The sequence below is a fragment of the Colossoma macropomum genome, unplaced genomic scaffold (assembly GCF_904425465.1).
Source record: "Colossoma macropomum unplaced genomic scaffold, Colossoma_macropomum, whole genome shotgun sequence".
Classification (NCBI taxonomy): domain Eukaryota; kingdom Metazoa; phylum Chordata; class Actinopteri; order Characiformes; family Serrasalmidae; genus Colossoma; species Colossoma macropomum.
In genome coordinates, this window is record NW_023494797.1 from 17,044,513 (window position 1) to 17,066,068 (window position 21,556).

The window sequence follows — 21,556 nt, forward strand, 5'->3', positions numbered from 1 at the left end:
CTCTTCTGCAAGCTACCATGCATGAAATGGCCAATTAAGTTATTTAGCACATTTTTTAACCCTTTTTTGCTGGACTGTCAGTGGAATGGAAATCAACCCATTCAATATTTCTGTCAGTACAATCAACTAAAATAGTTGCATCCAAAAAATAGTTACAAGTCAATTACAATATATTTTAGTTTCATCCCTTAGTTTTGAGATTAGCTCCACTGGCCGGCTCTACCAGGCTGTTGCTGTTCTCCTCATAAGATCAGTTCATCTCACTGCCTGGTTCAGCAGGACTCACACTAAACTTCTCCCTTTATTCTATGTGAAATGCACTAAAGCTGGTGCGCTGCTGTCTTTTGAATTCTCCTGTTTAGTTTTACACTTTAAAGGTAATAATCACAGATTCAGTCACAAGAACACTCTTTGTTCTAAAGCAGCTGTTGAAGAGCTCCACCTTCTTTTCTTAAATTGGGAAAAAATCAAGTTTTGATATATGCTCTTCTTTTTATTTTCTTTTAATTTACATCAAAAGTAATACAAACATACATTAAGCTTGGTGATAAATGAGCGGTCTAAGCTTACATGCGTATTAAAACATACAACCACAAGAGTTTTGTGTAAGTGATTTATTGGAATTATTTCACTCTTTTCCATCCATATCCATAACATCTGTACATTCAAATATGTCAACAAGACACATTTGGGTGTGCTTATTTTCATAGCTGTGACAGTTAAATCATTTTAATTTTAATACAAAAGGTAGATGAAATCATATAATCTGTGCTTAAAAGTAACAGGAAAAAACAAAGAAGTAAATAATGTTATGACTGTATTAAAGTATAAGAGCTGCATTTTAAAGCTGGTGAAACATGCGTGAGACAGATGAGACAAAATAAGACAACCCAGATTTGGGCTTTAGAAAAGCAAGTTGCTTATTCACTACATTTCATAGGCCTGATTTGGGAATTTTTGTGCTCTTGCCTCACAATTTGGGAGAGTATTGCATTAAGAAATTAGGATATAATTAGGACATAAGCAGCATGACCAATATAGAGGTACTAAACACAGAAGTTTAGAAGAAATTTGTAAATGAATAATGAAGCAAATAAATGTTTGAAACAGGTTTATAACATGCAATAACACAGCATACTGAAATGTACTACTAAGTATTCCTTTTGAATCAAAAACATACACTGTAATAAAACAGTGCTGAGAAGTAAGTTTCCTTATAATTTTAGGTTGGTGTGACTTTAATGTACAACTACTGTTAATTTGCTGAATTTCACGTACTGGAGATATTGTAATTTTTAATATTTTTCCTCAATACATTAAATAAAATTTGTGCGCTACACTGCCATAAACATTTCACCCCAATCTTTGCTGAAAAATATTTACATGTTTGTAGGCTCTACACCGTAGGAATCTATAATTGGATAAATTATGCTTATTTTTGATTATGTTAATCTCATCTTTTCTCCTAAGGGTTGCTTAGAGGAAAGAATTTGATCATTCTTTAGTACAATAAGACAGTAAGACAGTGGATGTTGAATGAGGGGGGCAACAGACATCATCTCCCGTGCAGTCATTTACAAAGGCAAGGACGGTGTTGTCCTGGTAGAGATTCATGGTGTCATACACTCTCAGAACAACATTGTAGTTTCCCTGTTTCAGTGCAGTCTTAAGTCTAAGTATAATTCCGGTCTCTACACAAAAAAAACACCAAACCATTAATAGTGGTGAACAAGAGAAACAATACAAAGAAAATTCTACTTTGCACTACAATAAGAGTAAATAGTATTTTTAAATAGTAAAAAGCTTACTAGTCTCGTTCATCATGGCTCTCCAGTTGTTCTTGCTGTCTCCTATGAGTTCCACTCTGTATGGAGCAGCAAAGCCAGGCCCGTCCTTATCCGTCACAGACAGCAGCACTGGATCCGACTGCTTATTGCACACTCTGATCACTCTCTCTTCAATAGTGGGAGCGTTATTATTCACATCCTTCAACTCAATCACAAGAGTTCCTGTACCAGTAGCTGGAACTGGATCTGCAAACATGTAACAGCCTGTTAGGAGAAGCTACACCACTTAACATTTCCTTCTAATAGAGCATGAGGAGAAGGAGTTACCATCATCCATGGCTAATATCAGAGCTTTGTATGTGCCATCTTTCACAAAAGGAGACTCTCTGTCCATGGGGCTCCTCACTTTGACCAGTCCGGTCTCTCCATCAACACTCAACCAGCCAGCAGGATCAGAACCTACACGATACCTGAAACATACAGCACATTACCAAATTACTGTCAGTGCCTAAGAGAAAACAACAGAAAATCATTCAAAGCTGACTTGTTTAGAGTCAATAATAGCAGTGAGAAATATGTTAAATGATAAAACAAGATATTTTCAGAAAACAGATATAAACCCAAATACAAAAACAAAGCTCTTACGTCACTTTCTGAGTCCTCGCTGTGTCTGGATCAGTTGCAGTGTACACGGTCAGTTCACTACCAACCGCCAGGTCTTCAGGTTTAGAAATAATTTTCTCCTCTGGATTAAACACTGGAGCTTCATTTACATCCAGGACATTCACAATGACCGTGGCAGTGGAAGTGGACAAAGGTTTGGCAAATGGAACATCGTTCTCCGCAACCACCAACAGAGTGTACTTGTTGGTCTGCTCAAAGTCCAATGGCTACAAAAGTGAAATATTTAATAAATGCAATAAATAAATGAATTTTATAAATGAATCAAACATGCTGTATGGATGCTGTAAAAAAATCAACCCATACTGCATAATAAACACAAATATAACCCTTTTATTTACCATCCGAAACCACATCAAATGGACCTACATGTACCTTTTCAGTTTTATATGTAATACTGATTACATATATAAAATCTAAAAAAGGTTTTCTTTGAGGACTATTATGCTTTATAACACAATGCATAGATGTTTAATCCACCACAAATGGGTTTCAGGCCTAAATCTCCTTAGAAATATCATAAAACAATCAGACATAACAACTAAAAACACATCAGTCTCATTACATCTGGCAGTGTGTTCTCAATCATTTCATGTAACAATTTTCTGTGAGGAAGGTTTTAGAGGCTTTATACTCTTTAGGCATCTGGTTCCCATCACCATCACTGTGAACAATTCTGAGTCAGTAAGTTTCTCTAGAATGGAACATTTCACACTCAACCCATATGGATGACTTTATTTACATTTTCACATCTTGAAAATGTTGGTGGAATTCTCCTTTAATGTCAATGATTTCATAATTAGTTAGAGGTCGAATCAACATGTGCCAACTAGTAATATATAATTATGTCTATCTTATATAGTTTATTAGTTTTGGGAAAATTAAATACATTAACACTTAACTCCATTAAAGCTGCCTGACTACAGCCATGCTCTATTTTCTTTTGTTTTATCACTAAATTACCTTAACAGTAGTGATGATGCCCTCTTGTTTGTTTGGTCCTGTGCTAACACTGAAAAATCCACCACTGTTACCACTAATGATCCTGAACTTGGCTGTCCAGGCAGGAGTCTGAGGTTCATCTCCATCCGTCACTGGCAGCTTCACCACCACAGCTCCAACTTTATTCTCTGGGACAGACACACTGTACTGAAAGACAAACAGTGCTCACGTAAATACAGTCAGTAACCACTTTCAGTGGTTTCTTCACTTTTATGAACAGTTTAATTGTCTGTCTGGATGTGCAGGAATGGAATAACTTCTTGATACAGATTAAATAATGCAAAGAGTTCAAAACAATTAATGGAACAATACAGACAACTAATTAGTCCATAACTAAGTAACTGTTTGCTGAAGGTCGACTGCAAATCACTGTAAAAACATTCTGTAAACCATAGCTGAATGTAAATGGCCTTACTGAGGTCTTTTCAAACTGGGGTGTGTGGTCGTTCCTGTCTGTTACAGTAATAACAGCTGTTCCAGTGCCTACGCGTCCTTCACCCTGCATATCTCCAGCAGCAATCGTCAATGTGTATTCAGGATATTTCTGTAAGAGATGTTGTTCATGACTGAAACTGCTTTCATTTATTACCTCGTTCCACATTATTTCAACATTCATAAGCCTGACTTCTGCTCTCACCTCTCTGTCCAGTCCTGCAGTGTTCACTCAAATCGCTCCAGTTACAGGATTAATGACGAACATGACTGGATCTGGCAGTTGTGGATTCTGACTAAGGATGGAGTATCTGACATCAGCATTGTCAGTCTCTGGGTCATCTGCATCAGTAGCTGTGACCGTCATGAACTCAAGTCCTTCAGAGAGAGAGTAATGAAGACCATTAAATGCTGAATGCACAGTGAAACAACATTAAAAGCCATAAAAATATTTGCCTTATTAAACCGGATTAGTATATGATTAATGTAAGATTAATATATCTACCTATTGCTGAATCTTCTGGAACACTGTCAAGGAATGGATCTTGGGTGAAGACAGGTGTATTATCATTCATATCAATCACTTCGACAATAATCTCCATGGGATCTTCCTTATCCTCACCATCAGCTGCAATAGCATGAGCTTGAAGCTGGAATTCAAGCAATGAAGAATGTTACAGTGAGAGGAAACAAGAACTGAGACACTTTTGTTTTGGTTATTACATACACTTTCATTGCATATATACACTGGATATATGCATTGGAAGTGTATTAAATAACCAAAACAAAAGTGGCTGAATAGTCCTTTCCTCTCACTGTAGATGAATAATGATTAAAATCTCTTTTGTTACAGAAAGTTTTTCTTGGCTGACTCAAAAAAATCTTGTTAAACTCTGACATTAGCAGAACCAAAGTCTCTTACCACATATTTATCTTTGGCCTCTCTGTCTAGTGGCCTTGTTACATAGAGCGAGCCATCATTTCTCTTTATGGTGAAAAGTCCTTTTGGATCTAGATCAGCTCCTTCACCAGAGATGCTGTACACCATCTTAGCTTCCTTAGCATAACTGGATTTGATCTGGATGCAGATTAGGCAATAATAACAAAATAAAATCCATAAATAGTGAAGAATTTCAGCTTAAATTAGTGATCAGCTAGACACACCTGCACTATGAATTTGGGGAAAGGTCCTCTGTCATTCTCTGGGGTTTTTATTGGTGGAATCACCCACTCTCTCTTTCTCCTCCTCAACACCTCTGAGGTTCCTGAAATACTCCAGAACTTAGTGATGCCGAACACAGGAACAAATTTCAGTTTATCCCCAACCTCCCACATATACACACACTTACAGCACAGAGGTTTGTGCGCCCCTGGTCAACTGACATGTTTTTTAATTTCTAAGTAACAATAATAATAATAATAATAATAATAATAATAATAATCATATTAACAACAACAACAATAATTTATTTATAGAGCACCTTTTCTGTCGGTGGCAGCTCAAAGCAATTTACAGACAGGAGATAAAGCTTAATAGTAATAGAACAAATTATGAGTATTCTTTTAAAATCATTTAAGACAATGACAGATCAAATTAAAAACATAATTTATCAAAGAGAGGTAGAATTTTAATTAAATGCTAAATGAAAGATACATTTTTAAAATATGAAATGAGCTTGACTTCTATGACATATACTGTCTAATAAAAGGTGGAATTGAGTTTCACGGTTTAGAAGCAGAATAACTGAAAGAGTCTCTCCATGTTTTCTGTATTTTACAGAAGGAATTTGCAGACAGTCAGCATCTACTGATTTCATATCACATGTTGGAACAAGGTGCTGGAAAGGAGACTTCGACCGATAGTTGAACCTCAGATTGAGAAAGAACAATGCGGATTCCGTCCTGGCCGTGGAACAATGGACCAGCTTTTCACCCTCTCACAGATTGTTGAGGGGGCATGGGAGTTTGCCAACCCAGTCTACATGTGTTTTGTGGATTTTGAGAAGGCTTACGACCGTGTTCCCCGAGATATCTTGTGGGAGGTCCTCCGGGAGTATGGGGTGCCGGGGTTGCTACTCCGGGCCATGCAAGCTGTGTACGCCCGGAGTGAGAGCTGTGTTTGTATACTCGGCATTAAGTCGGACTCTTCCATTGTTAGCGCTGGACTCCGCCAGGGTTGTGCCCTGTCTCCACTCCTGTTTGTGATATTCATGGACAGGGTGTCAAGGGTAGCCGGGGTCAGGAGGGCATTATGTGTGGAGGCTGGAGGTTGGCGTCTCTGCTATTTGCAGATGATGATGTTCTTTTGGCTGGATCACATGGATGTCTCCAGCGCGCACTGGAGCAGTTTGCAGCTGAGTGTGAAGCGGTTGGTATGCGGATCAGCACCTCCAAGTCTGAGTCCATGGTCTTAGCCTGGAAAAGGATGGCATGGAGGAAGTTGCGGGGGACAGGGTCGTCTGGGATTCTCTGCTCTCCCAACTGCTACCGCAACCCTATCTGGACTAAACAGTTAACGATTATGATGATGATGATGTTGGAACATAAACAGACAGACATTCTATGATGTACGTGGAGCTTTAAGATCATTAAGAGCATTAAAATCTAATAGCAGAAATGTAAAGTCTATCCTAAAAGATAGAATCACTGAGGGGCTGTCTGGAGGCTACACAATGGGACGTCAACTTCTGTGTGGACTCAGGACTCCAGGACTGTCCGATGCTTTCCGAACAACAAACCCTGGGTCACCAGTGACTTAAAGTATCTGCTGAACCAGATGAAAAGAGAATTTATGGCAGGAGATAGGGAGGAACTGACGAGGGTACAAAAAGAGCTTAAAACCTCAATTAAGAAGGCCAAAAGGAGTATAAAGTCCAAGCTGGAAAATAAACTTGAGCTGAATAGCACTCATGATGTCTGGAGAGGCCTAAAAGACATCACTGGCTTCAACCAACGCAGCCCTTATTCCAGCAGAGGGAAAGCATGAATGGGCAAATGAGTTAAACCAGTTCTTTGTGCGGTTTGACAGCGGCTCCTCTCCTGCTCCATTGTGTCTGTCTCCTACGCAGATTAACACTCCTACACAACTACACCATGGGCCATCCACAGCCTCACCTTCCTCCACCACAGCCATTCACACCTGTGACCATCAGCAACCACTGTGTGCAATGGACACCACTCACCCTCCCCCCACAACTGGAATGTGCAGTGATGTTACATTCACTGCTAATCAGGTGAAGATTGAACTGAAAAAACTCAACCACAGCAAAGCAGCAGGACCTGATGGCATGGAACCTAGGGTGCTGAAACTGTGTGCAGAGCAGCTGTGTGGAATTCTTCAGCACATCTTCAATCTGAGCTGCAGCCTGAAGAGAGTCCCAGTTATGTGGAAAACATCTCGTGTGGTGCCTGTCCCCAAGAAAAGTCAACCGACAGCACTGAATGATTATCGACCGGTTGCACTGACATCCCACTTAATGAAAACACTTAAAAGGCTGATGCTAGCTCATCTGGTCAAAACAGCTCTTGACCCTCTGCAGTTTGCATACCAGGATGGCATTGGAGTGGATGATGCAGTTATCTACCTTCTGGACAGAACATACTCTCACCTGGACACATCAGGCAGCACTGTGAGGATTGTGTTCTTCGATTTCTCCAGTGCATTCAACACCATATAGCCTGTGCTGTTAGGGGATAAATTACGGCTGATGCAGGTGGATGACTCCATCATCTCATGGACAGTGGACTATCTGACTGGATGATCTCAGTATGTGTGACTGCAGGGCTGTGTCTCAGACATGGCTGTGTGCAGTGTTGGAGCTCCCCAGGGGACTGTGTTAGCTCCATTCCTGTTCAACCTGTACACCTCTGACTTCAGGTACAACACAGAGTCGTGTCATCTGCAGAAATTCTCGGATGACACGGCCATTGTGGGGTGCACAAGGAATGGACATGAGGAACAATACAGGAAGCTTGTGAAGGACTTTGTTGACTGGTGTAAGCTGAACCAGCTGCAGCTAAACATCAGTAAGACTAAGGAAATAGTGCTGGACTTTAGGAAGTCCAAACCTGCCTTGTCACCAGTCACTATTGATGGAGTTGATGTGGAGGTGGTCGGGACCTACAAATATCTGGGTGTGCACTTGGACAACAAGCTGGACTGGAGCTGTAACACTCTTGCGGTGAACAACAGAGGCCAAAGCCGTCTCTGCTTCCTGAGGAGGCTGAGTTCTTTTGGTGTGTCCACTAAGCTCCTATGGACATTCTACCAGTCTGTTGTAGCGAGTGCTCTATTCTATGCTGTGCTGGGGCAGCAGCATTAACAAAAGTGCTCTGAACAAAATAAATAAACTTATTAGGAAGGCTGGCTCTGTTGTAGGAGTCAAGCTGGAATGTTTGGAGGTTGTGGCACAACAGAGGACGCTTAACAAGCTGTTAGCCATCTTGGACAACACCTCACACCCTCTGCATGCAACACTGGATAAACAGAGAAGCACATTCAGTGGCCGACTGTTACAGCTGTGCTGTGTTAAAGAGCGCAGTGTGAGATCTTTCTTACCCACTGCTATAAGGCTCTACAATGCGTCTCTTTACTGCAGAGATGATACTGATCTCCTGCTATCTGAACTGAGCTGAACCACATCACTGTATCTCCTCTTTGATTAATATAAACTGTGCAATATATCACAACTATTACTGTAATGACACTTTCACTATGCACTTTACACTGTAATAGTGATGCAACTCAGAGTTAGTTATGCCTATAATATGTGCTTTAAGTTTTCCTCATACCACTCAGTGACTGCTGTTGTGTAAATACAACAAATCTGTCTCATGTGCCATGTAAATTTGTAAATAGATATACTTTTATTGTATTTCTCTTGTACTTTAACTTATGTCTAGATTTATTTCTATTTTCTATTTTTCTGCATAGTATATGTAAGTTTATGTGCAATTATATGTCTTGTTACTGAAGACCCTACTCAGGGACGCACCCATCACTTACGCACCCATCACTTTCTGTTATGCACTTATCACTTTAACTGCTCCATAGGCTCATTCTAATTGCACTACTGTTTATATTTGCACTATCTATACCCACAGACCTTAATCTGTTTGTGCCTTATGTCACTTTGGTGTTAATTTCAGGACCTTCTTATATTTATATTATTTTTTTATATTATTCTATTTTTCTTCAATTAGTGTTTATTTTTACGATTAGTGTTTAGTGTTTTTAGTGTCTATTTAAATTCACACTTTTCCAGTTTACCGTCTATTTAATGTTATCGCTACACCATGGGGTCTGAGAGTAACACAATTTCAAAACTCTGTAGGTCCTGTACATATTGTAGTATTGACAATAAGGCTGACTTGTTCCCTTGTTTCCCTCCGGGATGAATAAAGATCTATCTATCTATCTATCTATCTATCTATCTATCTATGGCAGTTCTTTCAAAACGGGTGATCTAAGCTCTTTTGTCTTGGTTAGGATGGATTGTTTTCTCCAGTAAGAAGATCATTACAGTGATCAATTCTGCTTGAAACAAAGGCATGAACATCCACTGAGAAATATCTGACACACAGCTGGTCAACCTGTCTACAGTGTCTTAATAATCAGAAGGAATGGAAATGTATAATTGCGTGCCATCAGCATAGCTATGAAAATTATATTATGTTTTCTAATGACATCATCTAGAGGTAACATGTACAAAGAGAAAAGCAAATGGCCTAAAACTGAACCCTGTGGGACTCCACAAGAAATGTTATATTTTTAATGAATGATTTCCCAGTGAAACCAAGAACTGTGTATTCATTAAGTATGATTTAAACTATTCTAAGACTGTGCCTGAGAGGACCCAGTATTCAAGATGGTGCATTAGAATCTTGTAATCAATGGTATCAAAAGCTGCACAAGGCAGTTTTAAAAGTGTCTGGAAAAACATGTGTTGACAGATAACAGTTTACAATAGTTTAAACATTGCTTTGAACACTAATAAAAACCATCTTAAGGACAGAAGTAGGAACAGGGCCAAGCTCACGAGGATAAACTTAAAAGTGAAAACAAGAGAGAACACATTTCTGCAAATTTTAATACACAATAACAGTTTACTGGCTCATTTTTTATTTGCTAACATATGGAGGAAAAAAACAACATTAAATGTGGCCCGTGCAAAAGTTCATCTTTTTCCAATATGATAAAGTCAGCAAATTAATAGAAATTTTGCCCTAAAATTTGGCATATTTCCCATAACATCTATGCCAAATTTGTGTGTTCTCTGTAGAGGATGTTTTAACTTATTTGCACTTTGAAAAATCAACAAACATGCAGCATACAATTCAATATATAATATAGATTCTTGTATCGTTTCAATAATATAAAACAAGTTATGATACAGAGCTGTAGAAGATTCTGAATGATAAAAAAATTAATGATAAAACTGTAGAAAGTCATAATAAAATCAATGTTCAAATTGAACTTATAATAAAATCAATATTCAGAATGCATTGTTGAAAAATGGTGATCACATTTTGAAGTGGGAATTTTACTTTTACAATATTATTGTTTTTTTCTGTATTCTGTTCAACTGCAATTCAAGGTGCATAAATAAGGTAATATGAATATTAATAGCAAACTCACAATAAAATAAAAGCCACATACCAGCAGGTGACTGTGTATCTTCTTCAGAGTGAGGATCCTTGAGGTCCTGGAATGGTGACCGATCACTCACAATGTCCAAGATCTGAGGTGATAGTTAAAGATATATTATAATAAGACATAAAAAATAAGGATTCTTAAATCCATAAAAATGTAAAGAAGCAATCTTTTAATTTATAAACATGCACATTTTCAAATGTCATCCTACTTTTGAATTTACATGTTTTCTTACCTGGAGAAAAACTAGGAAGAAGCAAAAAATCATCTTGTAATCCTGGAGCTGAGAAACAGACAGAAACTCTGAAGTGAGAAGTAACTGCTCGATGCTTTAAACATGCTAAGACTCTATGTGGTCTGATCTGCTAGTTCCTGTCTGCCACCACAGAGCTGTGAAATGTTTGACTAATGCACACTTAAAAACTTTACATCCATCCGCATTCTCTTCATGAGCTTTTTGTCCATTAAGGGCACTCTGTCTGTTACCCCAAGGAAAGCTCAAAATATAACTATATACAGTGTGATCCAAAAGTCTGAAATGTCAGAGACCACACTGAAGGTTTTATAATTTAAAAAGTTAAAACAAAGAAAAGTTATGACAAATAAAATTAGATTACATTAGATTAGAGTCAACTTTGTCACTGTGCAGAATTCAGGTACAGAGCCAAAAAAATGCTGTTAGCATCTAACCGGAAGTGCAACATACAGTATTATTTACATATAAAGTGCAGAAGGACAGTATTGTGGTTAAAAAAAATAGATATGCAAGTATAAATATAATATACATATATACAGAGTGAGTGGAGAGCGAACAATGAGGTCGCCTGTCCTGTGAGAGCAGCATATGTAAAAGATAAGTATGCAGAGTAAACTTGTACAGTAATTGTTAATGCAAATATGAGCAGTAATATGAATAGAGCAAATATGAATAGAGCAGTAACACACTGTGCAAATATGAATAGTGCAATAATACTAGGATGTAAAGTACAATAACAGTGCAGTGAGTGCAAACATGCAGTTAAAGTGACGGTGTGGAGTTCAGCAGGGTCACAGAAGCTCTTCCTGAGCCAGCTGATGTGGGAGCGGAGGTAACGCCTGCCAGATGGGAGGAGGGTAAAAAGTCCATGGTTAGGATGAGAAACGTCCTTGATCAGGCAGCGCTTATGGAAAATGTTCTCAACGGATGGTAACTGTGATGCGTTGGGTCAGTTTTCACCACCCGCTGGAGCTCTTTGCGGTCAGATGCGGAGCAGTTGCCGAACCACACTGAGATGCAGTTTGTGAGTATGCTCTCAATGGTACAGCGGTAAAAGTTCACCAGTGTCCCGGGACACAGCTGAGCTTTTTTGAGGATCCGTAGAAAGATGCTGTTGGGCCTTTTTGACCATGATGGAGGAGTTTAGGGACCAGGTGCGCAGGTGCAAGGCTGATGGCATTTTTGACTGAACAGGTCGCACGTTTGTGTTTGCTCGTTCACTGATATGTTTTGTTATATTTTGCTCTTTTATCTTGTTAATATTTGAAGTTACTTTCTTTAACTGATTATTTATTTTTTAACGTGCCTCTTTACCCTTACAAAGTTGGTTTTTTTTCAGTTTTTAACTAACCTTTATATCTTTGTTTGGATGCTGACAAAATGGCAGCTGCCACTGAACGCAAGCTCTGGACGCTGTAGTGAGACATCTTAAAGTAGCTTGCTCTGGAAGTAATTCTGCTCTCTGTTGTTTACCAGGCGCTCGGGTCTTGGATATTTCCCACGGCTCTGAGCAAACACACGTGGGGGTGAACAACATCTCATCCTGTCCTAGCGAAGTCCTCAAGGAGTATTTCAGATTACTTCTAGACACTGTTAAAAAGAGAACCAAGGCCAGGATCATCATCTTGGGACAGCTGCCCACCTACTGGAGAGGAACTGCTGGCTCCAAGGCTGGTGTAAGAACAATGGCATCGGTTACGTGAGCAACTGAACTGTTTTCTGGGAGCGACCGGCATTTTACCACAGGGACGGACTACACCTGAGCTGCCGTGGATCTGTTATCCTGTCTGAGAATATTGAGAAGGTACTACACCAGGCCTGATTGGACTGAACAGTAGTAAAGAACAGACGGGTAAGTAGTATCAACAGCAGACAGGTAAATGCTTTTTATGATACAGACAATGCCTCCATAATTTCTACCATTCCTGTCTCTCCCTGCTGTCTTAACACTGAAGCTTCTGCTAGTTGTGAAGGGAGAATTTGCTCCAAAAATGAAAGCTTTTAGAAGTTAGAGTCATCAAACACTGTGTAATTAAAAAATCAAAGAAAAACGTGAGCGGTCAAAACCCCAATAATTTAATTTGCATAGACCTAACAGTCCCCCCTAAACACAGTGTAATTAGCAGAAAATTAAACCTCACTCTACTCAACGTAAGTTCACTAAATACCAAAACTCTGCTGATTCGAGATCTTATTAAAGAGCAGATTTTATGTTTCTGTCAGAAACATGGCTTAGTGATAAGGCACAGCAACTCTACTGGAAGCTGCTCCTAAAAATGACAGATTTATGCATACAGTAAGACAAGCAGATGAGGAGGAGTGGCCTGCATTTATAATAGTGACTTTACTGCAAAGGTACTACCATTGGTGAATTCATGTCTTTTGAGCATGTTACAATCGATTATTATTATCAGTTGCGTCCACAAACTACGATAAGATTATTCTCTCTGGGGACTTTGACTTACATATCGATAGTCCTTCAGATAGCAATGCATTAGACTTCTAGAGACATTTGATTTGAAGCAGCACGTGGGCAGCTCTACCCACAAGCTCGGTCACATCATGGATCTGGTCATCACCAAAGGTTTAAACACAAATGTGTCCCAAATCTCTGATGTTTTCATATAAGATATTGTATTTCTGGATTTTCTTTCAAATCAGTTTACAAGTAAAGAAGAAAGTGCCAGAAGGATACTTTACATTACATTGACTCAGAAACAGTCGAGAGGTTTAAAAGCATTTAGAATAGTTCAGCGAATACAGATCTGACTCCATCCTGTAATGATCTAGTGTCTGATCTAAGTGCTAGATTATGGGAAGTCCTTGACATTCTCGCTCCGGTCAAATGGAAAAAACTCACATACTCACATAAATCCATGGATGAATGCAGAAATATTCATAAATTTCTCGCGTAAGAGAAATTGTCGTAAATCAGAAAACTAAACTGCAGGTACATTAAGATATTCTCAAAGATCAGATCTCAATCTATAAAAATGCTATGAAAATATCCAGACAGTCATATCTCTCCAGTGTAATTAATAGACACAAAGATAATACCAAAATCCTTTTTTCCACCATAGACCGACTGATTGACCCCAGCTTTTCTATTAGTGTGTCTCATGATGATTTATCTTCTAAAATCTGTGAAGAGTTCGCAATTCATTTTCAAAATAAAATAGACCTGATACGACAGGGTGTAGCTCAGCTGACTGAAACAAGCTCCTAGAATGTTCCTGATAGGTCACCTACATCAGTAATGACATCTTTCTCTGTTATCAATTATCAGGTGTTTACAACTGTTGTAAACAAACTAAGTTCGTCCACATGTGATCTTGACCCTGTTCCTACTTCATTCCTTAAGATGGTTTTTGATTGTGTACACAATGTTTTAACTATTGTAAATTGTTCTCTGTCAACAGGTGTTTTTCCAGATGCTTTCAAAACTGCCCTGGTGAAGCCTCTGCTAAAAAAGAGTAGCATGGATCCTTCCATACTAAATAAATTTAGACCAATTTCAAACCTACCTTTTCGAAATAAAGTCTTTAAAAAAGTTGCTTTCAAACAACTAAATATGTATCTAATATCAAACAATTTATATGAGAAGTTTCAGTCAGGTTTTCGTTCTAACCATAGTACAGAGACAGCATTGATTCGCGTTATGAATGACCTCAGGCTCAGCGCTGATGCACAAAATCCTTCTATTTTGGTTTTATTAGATCTTAGTGCAGCCTTTGATACCGTTGACCACAAGATTTTACTCCGGCGTCTTGAATGCTGGGTCGGCCTCTCGGGCACAGTTTTAGAATGGTTTAAATCATGTTTAAGTAATAGGCAGTTCATGGTTTCACTTGGAAATCATTCATCAAAACGATTTGCCGTTTCTTGTGGAGTCCAAGGTTCAGTCTTTGCTTTTCTCTTTGTACATGCCACCTCTAGGTGATGTCATTAGGAAGCATAGTATAAATTTTCATAGCTATGCTGACGACACCCAGCTATACATTTCTACAATTAAATCATGAAAAAACTGAATTACTGATTGTTCGTACAGAAACTCAGAGAAAAAGCTTCATCAACCAAACCTGAAGTACGAAACCTGGGTGTGATCTTAGACTCTGAGCTCTGTTTTACCCCACATGTAAACACGGTCACTAAAACAGCTTTTTATCATTTGAGAAATATCGCTAAAGTTCGGCCTTTTCTATCTCAGAGCGACGCAGAGAAACTTGTTCATGCATTTGTTACAAGCAGACTTGACTACTGTAATGATCTTCTTGCTGGACTTCCAAAGAAAACTACACATCCCTTACAACTTGTACAAAACACAGCAGCATCCTAACAAAAACAACACAGAGAATCACATCACTCCCGTTTTGAAAGAACTGCACTGGCTGCCTGTATCATTCAGGATAGATTTCAAGGTTCTGCTACTAGTCTTTAAAGCTCAAAACAACCTAGCACCTGCTTACATCACAGAGTGTCTGTCTGTTTATGTTCCGGCACGCAATCTAAGATCTGCAGATAGTGGCCTTCTACAGATACTCTCTGTACAATACAGAAAACATGGAGAGACTCTTTCAGTTATTCTGCTTCTAAACTGTGGAACTCAATTCCACCTTTTATTAGACAGTCAAGCTCAGTGCTCACTTTTAAGAAGCACCTAAAAACATATCTCTTTAAATTAGCATTTAACTAAACCTCTACATCTCATGGTTTTTATCTTTCTAATCTTTTTCATTTTCTTCTGATTCTAAATAAATACTCATGATTTCTTGTATAACTATGTTTTATTACCTGTCTGTAAAGCACTTTGAGCTGCCACCAGCATGAAAAGTGCTGTATAAATAAAATTATTATTATTATTATTATTATTATTATTACTTTCATGAATATTTTAAACTGCCATATTGTTTTCAACCACCTTTATTTTATTAATAGTAATAATACCATTTGCATTATTACAATAGATCTTGAGAATATAGGCTCAGGTTTAGCTTTTAGAGCTGTTCAAAGTTAATGCACTACTGTGTCTGATCCACTCGTACCAGCACAACATACCCTAACATGCCACCACCATGTCAGTGTCACTGCAATGACCATTCTTGACCAGTTCTAAGGCCTAATGAGTTAATTCAGTTCTGAGACTTGACAGCTGGAAGTTGCAGTTGTGCACCAGTAATGCTGCTGTGTCTGATTAACATTTACGACTGCTCTGTGGTGGTCCTGTGGGGGTCATGACCATTGAAGAACAGAGTAAAAGAGACTTAACAAATGAAAAAGGAAACAGTGTAGATCCAAAGAGGTGAAGCTAATGAAGTGGCTGATCAGTGTACATGCGACACATAGCAGATCACATGTTATAATACACCAGTGCATTTTATCATCACCTCCTCCCTTTCTGTCATTTCCCAAGATGCTGTTAGAAAAACACATGCATTGCAGCTAAATTACATCAACACATCCTTGAGCAAATGTAGAAGTAGCTTGTCCCTTGCAAAGTGTAAAACATCATGCAAACAGGAAAGTCCCTTACTGTCAGGCTACTGAAAGTAGAGTACATGGATGCAGAGAAGCTCTGGGAGAAATTTGAGGTTTTAACAATAATTTGAGGACTAAACAAAGCTCTGAAAATCACTTTATATAACATATAAAGTCATAGGAGCATGCACGTCTCATGTGTCCACATTTTAGCTAACACAAGGTTGTTGCACAACCTAGCAAATAAGCTCAACATACCAGTGAACACTCCTAGATTGAGGTGAGTAAATGGTTTTGCTTCTGCAGCAGCAGCAACATTGAATGTTCTCTGTGTTCACAAACCTACGCAGGGTTTGATTAGACACAATAAAGAAGTAAATACTGATTTTATGAATGCAAAAATACATGCTGCAAACATAGGTCATCCTGCTGATGACCAATGCCAGCAGCTCCCCCTTATGGACAATCTTGTTAAAGCAACAATATGTAGCAAGTTTACCTTAAAATAACTGGTATACTGGTATTAAGCCCTATAGCGCTATGTAACTTTGGAGGAGCAGCGTGAGATCCTAGCAACTACGGCTCGCCAGTTGGCTATAAGAAGAAGCTGGCTCAGTATTCACGGTATGGACAACATGGTTGATGCACTGAGAGTAGGACGGGCTGGTAACATCTTGCAAGCAGGCAACAAAGGCCACATCATCAGCATATTTTACAAGAGAGATGTCTTCCCTGTTATATTTACCTCATTTGTGTACATGGAGAATAAAATTTTAGGCAACGTCAGCATTTCTGTGACCAAAGTTTTAATTCCATGATTATGAGACAGTTGTTTGACTTTCATCTCATTCATGATGCTCTGAAATGCTACTTAATGTGTCACTAGAGTAACTTAAGGTAATTTATAGCTGGTACTTCAGTTAAAGCACTCATTAACTCAAACTCAATACAGAGAGATGGGCAACAATCATGAACCAAGTCACAACACAGACAAATACAAAATTTATCATAAACTGTTTTACTGAAGTTCCTGATTTTCTTGTCATTTGATGACACTGTGAAAGACATGCACTTTCAGCCAGATGCACTCTCAGCCCCAGTGACGTCACATGCATATGCACTCTCTGCCACAATGGCAGAAGCTGCCCAACAGCATGTTAACATTTGGCTGCTTCTGCTTGGGGATATCATCACTTAATCCACTTTTCATCCATAATACAGCTAGAGAATTCAGTTTAATATACATCCCTGTTGAAAAAAGTCATAGAACCCATTAAAGTGTCTGTTGGTTCCTGGGGGTTGTCAGTTGTCGCTAGTGGTATCCTGTGTTTTCCTGATGGGTTGATATCACAGTGTAAAGGATTCTGATTAATCAGGTGTTTTGGAACTGATTGCACACACACTTGCGTGTTTCCTAATGGCCTCTAACGGCAACCATTAAGCCAATTTCTGTTAGGAAGCAAAAGCATCAGGTTTTATTCCTAACGGCCCTGCAAACAGTTACGCTGTGACAACGTACTGTTTTGGTGCCCACAGCGTTGTCTGCTTGCTGCTCTCTACATTGTCACAATGTTGAAATGTAAGTCCTCAGACAGTTATGACAACATTGTCTAACGCTTTCTAGGAGGTTGTGAAAACATTAACGACACAGCAAAGTAATTGGTATTACGTTGACTGTATGTTGTCATAACCTCCTAGAAACCTTAATAAGTTGTATTTTAATCAATATTACAGTTTTTGATAACTGGTTCTAATCTTCTTCAGCATGGCTTTCATGAGTTTCAGCAGTAGTGTTTTTGTTTCTTCTGCGAATAAACCAGACATTCATGTCTTATCGTCGTGGTTTTATTTTGAAAGTTTTCATATTTAATTACCTTATTATCAGTATGGCAATGTTTACATATGTTTAGTGTAACTCTTGCTGCCCAACAGTACGTGGTTCGCTGTTTTTCCTCATAAAACCGAAAAAAAACACTGTCATGGCAGAGCGGCACTGACATCATCAATAGGTTAGCAGAGCATGTCAGGCTGAGAGTGCATGTCTGCAGCCAGACCTGCGTATTTAGTGTGGTAGCCATTCTCATCTCTGCAGTCAGTTCATCATTTCGGCAAGTAGCCAAACACTCTTGGAGCTGCTTCTGAATCCATACATAGTGACAAAACTGTTTCAGGATGAAAACCGCTGGGAGATGAGCAGGACATGCTGCATATGAACCTGTTTATGGCCAGGATCAATGATCTATGGGTTTCTCCTACAACAGGTGGTGGCTCTAGAGGGTGCTCTCTCTTTGAGACTTAAATTTGTTTTCTTAAATTTTTGCTCCATCATTGCATTCATCATCTGGACCAATGTCAGAGCAAAAAATAAGCCAAGTATTGTTTTTACCACATTATGATTTAATGTTGTTTAATATTGTTTTATGATCATAAAAGCAACATTCAGCAGAATAAATCTGAGTGCAGTTTGACATGTTGGAGTCATTTTTGTTTCATACACTCTTTAAAAAGACAGTTCTTCAAGGGTCCTTTAGTAGAGACAGTGGTTCGATATAGGACCATGACCACTCAAAGAACCTTTTGTATGCTTAAGTGGTTCTCTGCATGGTAATATTGTTCTTCAGACTGATGTAGAATGTGTAGCATCTATATAGAACTTTTTTGAAAATGGTTTAACACAGCACCAAAAAATATTTCATATTTCATATAAGCTTGATGTTGAAAAAATAGAACAAACATTTTTGGTGCTATTTAGAACTATTTTTAAAAAGATTCTATATAAACAGCACATTCTCCATCAGTCTGAAGAACCATTTAAACATGAAATGACTCTAAATAGAACTTAGAGTTCTAAATAATTCCATTCCTTTTACTAAAGAACCACTGAAGAAGAGCACTTTGGCCAAACAAACATGAACCAAAAAACACAGAGAAATGTTTCGTTGTTTAATCTGTAGAATGTTCTCTGTCCAGTCACTCTGGGTCACTGGGCTGGTCAGTTCTTTTTCTTTTCATTCTAAGGAAAAACTGTTTTTAGTGTTTGCACAGATGGTCAGCATTGTGTTCAGAAAGGACCTGTGAGGGCAAATGTGAACTGCTCCAGATTCAAAGCATACCCCCTCATCTGTAAAACATGGTGGTGGGAGTGTTACAGCCTGGGCCTGTATGGCTGCCACAGGTACTGGCTTGCTGACCTTCCTTGATGATGTAACGCAAAATGAATTCTGCAGTGAATAGAAACATTTTATCAGCCCAAGGAAAATTCCTCCAAACTCATTGGACGGCACTTCATTGTGCAGCAAGACAATGACCCCAAACATACTGCCAAAGCAACAAAGAAGCTTTTTAAAAGCTAAAAACAGGAAAATCACATCGCTAGGACCTGAAACTATGACCTGCATCACTGGAAGAAAAGTGCAGTTTGTGAAATTTAGCCAAACTTGCATCAGTAAAAATGCATCAGTAAAAATATCATTGCCATATGTCATGAGAAATTTTTATCTTTCATGAGAGTCTGCTGTTTGCCACAGCACACATTTGCACAGTCTCCCTTCATTATATGAAATAATTTGTCTGACGTTGGTCAGCCTGAAATCAACAAACATTTTAATGTGTTAGTTTGCGTCCTTGATCCCATTAAGCACAATCTATTGTGTCATATCATTCAAAAAGTTGATGGAAGGGTAACGATTTCTGCCTGCTTCTAAATGACATCTGAAGTTTGGTTGCATCAATATTTGGTTGGTCTTCCGAGCGGGCAGAAAAAATTATACTAACCAATAACATCCTAGCACCCCCCAACCCTGACCAATCATCAAGCAAAAACACCAGTCATCACCTTCGCTCCCGCTACTAGTACAAGTATGTCGGCAGACAACTTCCTTTCTTCTCCACTTAACTCTTTCACTTTTGGTTTTCGGACCTGTTGTAAAATAATCAGTTATTTCAGTTTATTTAGGCTGTGGTCATGTTAACATGGGGGAGATCAAATATCTGGCATTATATGTGCCTTTTTCTAAAGTTTCTACTGCACTGCAAGGCTGAAAAGGGACCGTCTCTTTCTCAAACGTTAGGCAATTACACTCACGCAAGGATATATTTAACTTGACTTTTTTCCTGAAGTGTTTTTCTCTTGGTTTTGCTGTGAAAGTGTTAGAAAAACTATGCAGATGCTAACAGGCTAGCCTGATAACAGGCGCGTGACCTTGTCAAGAGACATAAAAATGAGGGGAAGCGTTTTAATACTCAATATGGACCAAAGTACTGGGACACACCTCCTCATCATTACATTCAGGTGTTTCATTCAGTCTGATTGTCCCTGGTGTACAAAATCAAGCACCTAGCCATGCAGTCTGCCTTTACAAACATTAGTGAAAGAATGGGTTGCTCTAAAGAGCTCACTGAATGTGAGTGTGGTACTGCAACAAGTAATTTCGCTAAATTTCTTCCCTCCTAGATATTCCACAATAAACTGTGAGTGGTATCATTGAAAAGTGGAAGTGTTTAGGAACAACAGCAACTCAAGTTACAGAGCGAGTGACCGAGTGCTCAGGAGCATAGTGCATAAAAGTTGTTCCAAACCTCCTTTGGCCTAAACATGAGCACAAAAACTGTATGCTGGGAGCTTCATAGCATGGGTTTCCATGACTGAGCAGCTGCAAGCAAGCCTTCCATTACCAAGCACAATGCCAAGCATCTTTTTTGGAATGTGTTGTTGACATCAAATTCAAAATGAGCAAATCTTTTTCAATAGACAATAAATGTAAAAAAAAATAATTATATTAAATATAATTTATATAAGTATAAATTTAGTGGTTAGTATTTAGAACAGACAGAAAGGTAGAAGGTAGAAAGTACCTTATTGATGATGATTTTGTATATAGTTCAATGTCTTGGCTTTAAAAAGATCATATTTTTTTTATAATCACAATAAAAGTTTTACAATGGAAGTTTAATGATCCTAATTAGTATGTATTTCTGAGACCTGTGGAATATGTTTTAAATGTCTTTTTTTTAGCTACTAAAAGTAATTCCATACAATAATGTTATTACTCTTATTCGTTTATGGGAATAAACTAACTTTCTGTTTATGATTGCGAAGGGGATTCCTGTTTGCACACTGATGTGCAGTTAAACCGCTTTTGGAGAAGTTTCTTCTAATTTTTTCTTTATTCTTCTATAGATCTTTATCTGTGGTGAAACCACATTGTGGTCAAGTGTGCTGGAACGCCCTAGAGCTCCTAAAGATCCAGTACACATTTTAAACAAGTGACC

At 38.5% G+C, this 21,556-nt stretch overlaps 1 pseudogene; it reads right to left on the reverse strand.

Moving 5' to 3' along the window:
• Nucleotides 1-1,396: 1,396 nt before the first annotated feature.
• On the reverse strand, nucleotides 1,397-10,843 carry LOC118817326 (annotated as a pseudogene).
• Between the last annotated feature and the right edge of the window lie 10,713 nt (nucleotides 10,844-21,556).